The sequence below is a fragment of the Gymnoscopelus braueri genome (genome assembly GCF_963280865.1).
Source record: "Gymnoscopelus braueri genome assembly, chromosome: 9".
NCBI lineage: Eukaryota > Metazoa > Chordata > Actinopteri > Myctophiformes > Myctophidae > Gymnoscopelus > Gymnoscopelus braueri.
In genome coordinates, this window is record NC_137610.1 from 2,062,216 (window position 1) to 2,071,360 (window position 9,145).

Below are 9,145 nucleotides of genomic sequence, written 5' to 3' on the forward strand. Positions count from 1 at the left end.
GTGTCGCCAAAACTTGCTGTTAACATCTCACCTGCCACCCTAAACCCTAACCCCCATTAGCATTGCCTCGTACTCCACTCAAGAGACAGCAGGGGCTGTAGCATGCCACTTGGACACAGACCGGGGTCTGATCAGCCTCGGTCGGGTCGCCTGGAGGAGGGTGTCTGTTGCGAGACCCGAAACACCCAGTGATTCCACGAAACAACACTGATGATGTGTCCAAGTTTGTGCATCAAACTTGGACAGTATTTATTTACTATCACACATTATAAATGATTACATAATAAATGACTTAAGGTGAATTATAAAATAATAAAACCTTTATTAATGTTATGAAGAACTCTGATTGTGTATGTGATCATTTGTCATAATGTGTGTGTTTTCTGACAACAGAAACTATACAGAGTAATTTGACGAACCGCCCACACTAATTGGGATTCCCTCTTCATTTGGTGTGTCGCCCAGGTGGCCCTAAACCCTGACCTTTAACCTCACAAAAACCATGTCTAAATCTAACCTTAACCATTACCTTTAACCTCACAAACACTATGTATAAACTTAACCTTAACCTCACCTCAAAACCATGTCAACCTGGGCGAAACACCGGGAAAAGACAGAGTCAGCACACTAACGATCGTTAGCCTTTGCTAGTCAATTAGCATTTTTAATTGTTTAAAGGACACTTTTGTGAAAAAGGTTGATGATGTCATCATTGTGCTGCTGTTATGAGTATTTAAAAGCTGAATGGACACACATGTATTTCCTCCTCTCTCCACCAGGGGGAAGCAATGACTCTCTGCTTCTCTGAAAACACACCCAGGTGTTCTGTGAAAAGACAATAAACCAATAAGAATCAGAATGTATTAACTGTGTGAACATGTTAACACTTTAGAATAACCTTCCCTTATAATAGTACATTAATCATTGATAAATTATTAGTTAATGTGTTATTCATAACTTGTTAAATGTTTGTTAACAGCTGGTTAATGATGTAATGATTTAAAACTATAATATTAATAGTTAATAGATCATGAACAAGTTATTAGTAAACTACTTAAAAACCTAACCTCCCAGCACCCTCCCTGCAACTACAGTAACCATCAAAGTAGAAACAACTCAGTACATTCAAACAACATTTGACCAATACTTTCTCAATAGTGTATCTTAGTAGGGAGGGCAGCTCAGTTGGTAGAACACTCTCCTTTGGACCACAAGGTTCTGTCTTTGATAATGCTAGTGATGGAATGCTCAGTGAGTTCAATGTACTGAAACATTGGGTACAGTTCACTGAAATGTTGTGTTCAATGAACTGAATCATTGGGTACAGTTCACTGAAATGTTGTGTTCAATGAACTGAATCATTGGGTACAGTTCACTGAAATGTTGTGTTCAATTAACTGAATCAATGGGTACAGTTTACTGAAATGTTTAGTTCAATTAACTGAATCATTGGTACAGTTCACTGAAATTAATATGACATGACTTCATTTCCTGACTGAATCCAAGGAATTTATTTTAAAAGGAAGAGACGTCATTTTCTATATCCTGCAATTCCAGCCAGCAGATTCGTCTCACTGGGTGGCGGACTCACACCGGAAGTCGGTGAAATAACATTGGGTGTAAAAAATTTAAAAAGAAAGAGGAAGTGAACCTGGGTGTGTGGGAGGAGTCTAAAGATTCTCATTGGTTGTCGGCACCAGAATACGACCTGATAGAAGAAGAAGAGAGACAGTTAATACCCACACACAAATAAATCCTATGTACTGTATTGTGTGTATTTCTCCATAAAATGCATAAATGTACACATAACACAATAACACAACATTAGGGTTCAGTCATCAGGGTCACATGTTGCATCAGAACTAATGGGAACATTTGACTCTTATTTAGGACTAAAAGTAACACTGATGTATTAAAGCTAAATGTGAGAACATAGAACACACTTTGACCTCTAACTAGGTCATCTAAACTGGTCTAAACCGGTTAAGGTTCTAAACCAATATAAACCAGTTTAGGTTGTGGCTTTACATGTTTGTTTGTTTGTTTGCATTTCTGTGAGGGTTCCACATGTCATGTGATCCTCTGTTGATCTGACCTCATATCTTCCACTGGTAGTATACTAATTAATTACACATGTTAATCACCTTGTTTCTTCCACTGGAATTAAACATGTTAATCACCTTGTTTCTTCCACTGGAAGTAGATGAATCCAGACAGGAACAAGACCAGACCCAGAACCAGACCTGATGCTCCCATGGCCACCTTGTTCTTCACTGACTCTGGCATGGAGTCATCTGACAATAATATGGCAACAACCAAACACAATATGTGATATAAGACAGAGTACAGTACAGTTAAACTGTACAGTAAGCAGATTACAATAAAGTAAACTATATCAGTGGCCAACTACTGAAGTCATGTAGCAGCCATCTATATTGTATTGTGTATCATATTTTTAGTACAGGTAGCTAACATGTGGAAGCAGCCATTAATCACTGCTGTTCCTAAAGGTAGAAACCATAAAGGTCTGAATGACTTCAGGCTGATTGTCACTTCTCTCACAATGACAAATTTAGATAAGCTCGTTGAAGACAGAGTTTCAAAGTGAAACTGAGCACAGTCTCAACCCTATATAATTCACCTATAGAACACATAGAGGCGTTTAGGATGGCTCTTCTACAGGCACACCACAAGGCTGTGTTCTCTCACCCCCCTTACTTTACATTCTGTACATGAACTTGCACCAAAGTAAACATGAAAACAGAACCATATTGACATTGACAGACAACACAGTCATTGTGAGTCTGTTCAGTAATAATGAGTCCAGTCCTTAGAAAAACTATGCATTATACCTGTAACAATTGAAGAGAGAGAGAGAGACGGAATAGATTGAAGAGAGAGAGAGATAAACGGAATAGATTGAAGAGAAAGAGAGAGAGAGAGAAACGGAATAGATTGAAGAGAAAGAGAGAGAGAGAAACTGAATAGATTGAAGAGAAAGAGAGAGATAGAGAGAAACGGAATAGATTGAAGAGAAAGAGAGAGAGAGAGAGAATCGGAATAGATTGAAGAGAGAGAGAGAGAGAGAAACTGAATAGATTGAAGAGAAAGAGAGAGAGAGAGAAACTGAATAGATTGATGAGAAAGAGAGAGAGAGACTTGGAAACGGAATAGATTGAAGAGAGAGAGAGACATGGAAACGGAATAGATTGAAGAGAGAGAGAGATGGAAGCAGAACAGATTGAATGGACATCTCAACCTATTGCCATTAACAGGAATCGAACCCTCAACCTTCTGATTGACAGGCTGCAACACTACCTATAGTGCTATAGCTTTGTACAGACTGAGGTTGTCTGTTGAAGATAAAAGTGAACCAGTGAAAGCAGCCGACCTACAAGCTCAGAAACACGTTGCTATCTGAAAAGTTGTGAGATTGTAGATCGGAGAGAGAGAGACATGGAAACGGAATAGATTGAAGAGATAAGGATAATTCCTTTAACAGGTCCGTTCATGAAAGTCCTTGCGGTCTTGTTTCCAATGAGGGCCTGTGAGCAATTAGGGGTTAAGAGTCTTGCTCAGGGACAAATTTCATTTGCTGGCCTGGCCTGGAATCGTACCTGGGGCAACTAGGGCCTCTGGCACCCTAGGCTGGCTCACTAACCACTCAGCTATGGCCGGCCCTCAAGAGAGAGAGAGAGAGAGAGATACATGGAAATGGAATAGATTGAAGAGGGAGACATGGAAACGGAATAGATTGAAGAGAGAGAGAGAGAGAGAGAGACATGGAAACAGAATAGATTGAAGAGAGAGAGAGACATGGAAACATAATAGATTGAAGAGAGAGAGAGAGATGGAAGCAGAATGAATTGATTGGACATCTCAACCTATTGCCATTAACAGGAATCGAACCCTCAACCTTCGGATTGACAGGCTGCAACACTACCTATAGTGCTATAGCTTTGGCCAGGTTAAGGTTGTCTGTTGAAGATAAAAGTGAACCAGTGAAAGCAGCCGATCTACAAGCTCAGAAACACGTTGCTATCTGAAAAGTTTTGAGATTGTAGATTGGCTATTTTCAGAATGAAGTATGTCATACATTGCAAAAACATACCTTCTCAGATAAGCATTTCATGTTATCTTTATCAATTGCATATGTATTCATTAATGCAGTCTTGTTGTTTGCAATGCATTTTAAATGAAGTCTCCACCAAGTGAGGCTTGAACCGGCAACCTTGATGTTGTGAAACATTCACTTAAGCGGGAAGCCATTGGACCAACAGACCTGATCCAGTGAAAACGGAGGTCAAACAGATGATACCATTTCACGCAAATAACTGAAAAATCCTGGGTTTAAGTGTTTTTCAAACTGCTCAAAATTGCGGACAATCTAAGGGCGGAGAGAGAAACATGGAAACAGAATAGATTGAAGAGAGAGAGAGACATGGAAACATAAGAGATTGAAGAGAGAGAGAGAGAGATGGAAGCAGAATGGATTGATTGGACATCTCAACCTATTGCCATTAACAGGAATCGAACCCTCAACCTTCGGATTGACAGGCTGCAACACTACCTATAGTGCTATAGCTTTGTCCAGGCTAAGGTTGTCTGTTGAAGATAAAAGTGAACCAGTGAAAGCAGTCGATCTACAAGCTCAGAAACACGTTGCTATCTGAAAAGTTCTGAGATTGTAGATCGGCTATTTTCAGAATGAAGTATGTCATACATTGCAAAAACATACCTTCTCAGATAAGCATTTCATGTTATCTTTATCAATTGCATATGTATTCATTAATACAGTCTTGTTGTTTGCAATGCACTTTAAATGAAGTCTCCACCAAGTGAGGCTTGAACCGGCAACCTTGATGTTGTGAAACATTCACTTAAGCGGGAAGCCATTGGACCAACAGACCTGATCCAGTGAAAACGGAGGTCAAACAGATGATACCATTTCACGCAAATAACTGAAAAATCCTGGGTTTAAGTGTTTTTCAAACTGCTCAAAATTGCGGACAATTTAAGGGCGGAGAGAGAAACATGGAAACAGAATAGATTGAAGAGAGAGAGAGACATGGAAACATAATAGATTGAAGAGAGAGAGAGAGATGGAAGCAGAATGGATTGATTGGACATCTCAACCTATTGCCATTAACAGGAATCGAACCCTCAACCTTCGGATTGACAGGCTGCAACTCTACCTATAGTGCTATAGCTTTGTCTAGGCTAAGGTTGTCTGTTGAAGATAAAAGTGAACCAGTGAAAGCAGCCGATCTACAAGCTCAGAAACACGTTGCTATCTGAAAAGTTTTGAGATTGTAGATCGGCTATTTTCAGAATGAAGTATGTCATACATTGAAAAGACATACTCTCAAATAAGCAGCAATCTGCGTGGAAGCGAACGCAGATTGACTGAGGCTGCTATATTTCAACCACACTGTAGTAGTCCACTCTGCCGCACTCTGCCGGCTGTATACAGGCAGTGCAGCTGCTGGCATTTCAGCACGGAGTTTCGAGTCACATGGGGGCGCGAGCCGATGAGAGCGTGAACACACGCTGTATACAGGCAGTGCAGCTGCTGGCATTTCAGCACGGAGTTTCGAGTCACATGGGGGCGCGAGCCAATGAGAGCGTGAACACACACAGAAAGACCATAAATAAGGGACAGACACACACACACACACACAACCCAAGCACGGTGATATAGTAAGCTCCACTTGGTCGGAGGCCTCCTTCCGCGTTCGCAACAATCATGTTGTGTGCAATGCAACTTAAATGAAGTCTGCATCAAGTGAGGCTTGAACTGGCAACCGTGAGGTTTTAAGGCACACACTTAAGCGAGAAGCCATTGGAACAACAGACCTGACCTGGTGAGAGAGAGAGAGAGAGAGAGAGAGAGAGAGAGAGAGAGAGAGAGAGAGAGAGAGAGAGAGAGAGAGAGAGAGAGAGAGAGAGAGAGAGAGAGAGAGAGAGAGAGAGAGAGAGAGAGAGAGAGAGAGAGAGAGAGAGAGAGAGAGAGAGAGAGAGAGATCTGAAAAGTTGTGAGATTGTAGATCGGCTATTTTCACAATGAAGTTTGTCATACATTGCAAAAACATACTCTCTCCAAGAAGCATTTCATGTTACCTTTAACAGTTGCACATGCATTAATTGAGAGAGAGAGAGACATGGAAACATAATAGATTGAAGAGAGAGAGAGATGGAAGCAGAATGGATTGATTGGACATCTCAACCTATTGCCATTAACAGGAATCGAACCCTCAACCTTCGGATTGACAGGCTGCAACACTACCTATAGTGCTATAGCTTTGACCAGGCTGAGGTTGTCTGTTGAAGATAAAACTGAACCAGTGAAAGCAGCCGATCTACAAGCTCAGAAACACGTTGCTATCTGAACATTTTTGAGATTGTAGATCGGCTATTTTCAGAATGAAGTATGTCATACATTGCAAAAACAGACCTTCTCAGATAAGCATTTCATGTTATCTTTATCAATTGCATTTGTATTCATTAATACAGTCTTATTGTTTGCAATGCACTTTAAATGAAGTCTCCACCAAGTGAGGCTTGAACCTGCAACCTTGATGTTATGAAACATTCACTTAAGCGGGAAGCCATTGGACCAACAGACCTGATACAGTGAAAACGGAAGTAGGACAGATGATACCATTTCACGCAAATAACAGAAAAATCCTGGGTTTAAGTGTTTTTCAAACTGCTCAAAATTGCGGACAATCTAAGGGCGGAGAGAGAGACATGGAAACGGAATAGATTGAAGAGAGAGAGACATGGAAACAATAGATTGAAGAGAGAGAAGGATGGAAGCAGAATGGATTGATTGGACATGTCAACCTATTGCCATTAACAGGAATCGAACCCTCAACCTTCGGATTAACGGGCTGCAACATTTCCTATAGTGCTATAGCTTTGTCCAGGCTGAGGTTGTCTGTTGAAGATAAAAGTGAACCAGTGAAAGCAGCCGATCTACAAGCTCAGAAACACGTTGCTATCTGAAAAGTTTTGAGATTGTAGATCGGATTTTCAGAATGAAGTATGTCATACATTGCAAAAACATACCCTCTCAAATAAGTATTTCAGGTTATCTTTAACAATTGCACATGTATTAATTGACATAATCATGTTGTGTGCAATGCAACTTTAATGAAGTCCGCATCAAGTGAGGCTTGAACTGGCAACCTTCAGGTTGTGAGGCACACGTTTAAGGGAGAAGCCATTGGACCAACAGACAAGAACCTGTGAAAAAGGAGATCACACAGATGATACAGTTTCACGCAAATAGCTGAAAAATCCTGGGTTTAAGTGTTTTTCAAACTGCTCAAAATTGCGGACAATCTAAGGGCGGAGCTTACTGGTCAACGTGATACATGTGTTCCTCATGAGTCAAGGCACATGTGTAAGCAGGTTTAATGGCTGTCGGCCAAACGAGGCATGACTTTTGCCTGTTTAAAGTTTGCACTTTCAAAAAATCGCTATAGCGCCCCCCTTTGACCAATTTGAGTAAGATTGGTTTCAGTAATATTTGGAATGACCCTCAACATTAACACAAAGTTTCAAAGAAATGTGAGTCTGCATGTATGTGTTAGGGGCAGATGAATAATTGTCATAAAACTGCAATATTCATTGGCTCATTAAAGCTTCATTTTTTCACTTATGGAAAATCTTTTGCACAGGTTTGTCGGCATAGGTCCAAAGTTCATGTGTAAAATTAAATTACTCAAAAATCCCAGGAGGAGATAGGTTTTATCATTGCATGGTGGGAGATCTAAAGATCTAAAGGTTAGAGGTCAAAAGTCAGAGGGTGAAAGTTGTTCAGCATGAAAAGACGCATATGTGTATCCAATTTCATGGCTGTAGGTCAAACAGGGCATGAGTTGTACCTGTTCAAAGTTGGCATTTTCAATTGAGTGCTATAGCGCCACCTTTTGACGAAATATTGTGAGATTTATTTCTTGATAGTTTTTCATGATCATCTACCATATGGCCGAGTTTCGTAAAAAGCGACAGCACGGTTCAGCCAGAACTGCGAAAAGTGGCAGAGACAGAAGAATACTGCCAGTCTTAAAACAGGTCCAGAGCTGAGCTCTGACCCCGTAATAATAGTGAAAGCCAAGAGATGCAATAAGGCTTCGAGCCTTATAGGCCTCGAAACCTTAATAATAATAATAATAATAATAGTGAAAGCCAAGAGATGCAATAAGGCTTCGAGCCTTATAGGCCTCGAAACCTTAATTTGAAAAACTAAACATCATTTCAAAGAAAAAGCCACCAGGCCACTAATGAGTTGTGAGTGAAGACAGGTGTGATTGGTGATGAGTGAGAGCAGGTTAGAGGGGTGGATCCAATCCATTAGAATAGAGAAGAAGTGAATATGCATTAATTAACAAAGTCATGATTTTTGTTCAGTAAACTATATTTGGACTGGTTAAATTGGGGTTTGAACCAGGGACCTACAGACTTGCGGGTAGACAGTGTAAAGGATAAGGATAATTCCTTTAACAGGTCCGTTCATGAAAGTCCTTGCGGTCTTGTTTCCAATGAGGGCCTGCGTGCAATTAGGGTTAAGAGTCTTGCTCAGGGACAAATTTCATTTCATCGACACATTTGCTGGCCTGGCCTGGAATCGTACCTGGGGCAACCAGGGCCTCTGGCTCCCTAGTCGGGCTCACTAACAACTCAGCTATGGCCGCAGTACTGACTGAGCCATTGGATAGACAGAATTGGATTTCATATGTGGTAAGTTATCATACAGCATGGGTTGCTTATTATATACATACAAGCTCATAACGCGTCACATTGTAGATCGGCTGTATGTGGTTACTGTAGGTGTTGTATTAATAATTACATCTGCAAAGTAACAAGTAACTAAAGCTGTCATCTGCTGTAATTGTAGTAGAGTAGAAGTAACAAAAATGGAAAGTAAAGTAAAAGTACCTAAACATTTTACTGTGCATTATAAGCAATGGTATTGGTACTTGAGTAAATGTACATAGTTACTTTTCACCACCATTGAGGCGCCAATGACTGACAGGCTAGGCATCACCAGGTGCACTGATTGCTAGAGTGCAGAGGAACATAGTTTGATATTAATGGTCTTAACTCAAAATGTATATATCACACAGCTTAGATTTTT

The 9,145-nt window shown here is 40.5% G+C and overlaps 1 long non-coding RNA gene across 1 annotated transcript; it reads right to left on the reverse strand.

The window, feature by feature from the left end:
• Positions 1–470: 470 nt before the first annotated feature.
• On the reverse strand, positions 471–2,305 carry LOC308091426. Its single transcript, XR_013933714.1, has 4 exons — positions 2,181–2,305; positions 1,652–1,708; positions 570–825; positions 471–529 (listed from the first exon to the last, which is right to left on the reverse strand). It is a non-coding gene; the product is annotated as an uncharacterized lncRNA (long non-coding RNA).
• Positions 2,306–9,145: the final 6,840 nt, after the last annotated feature.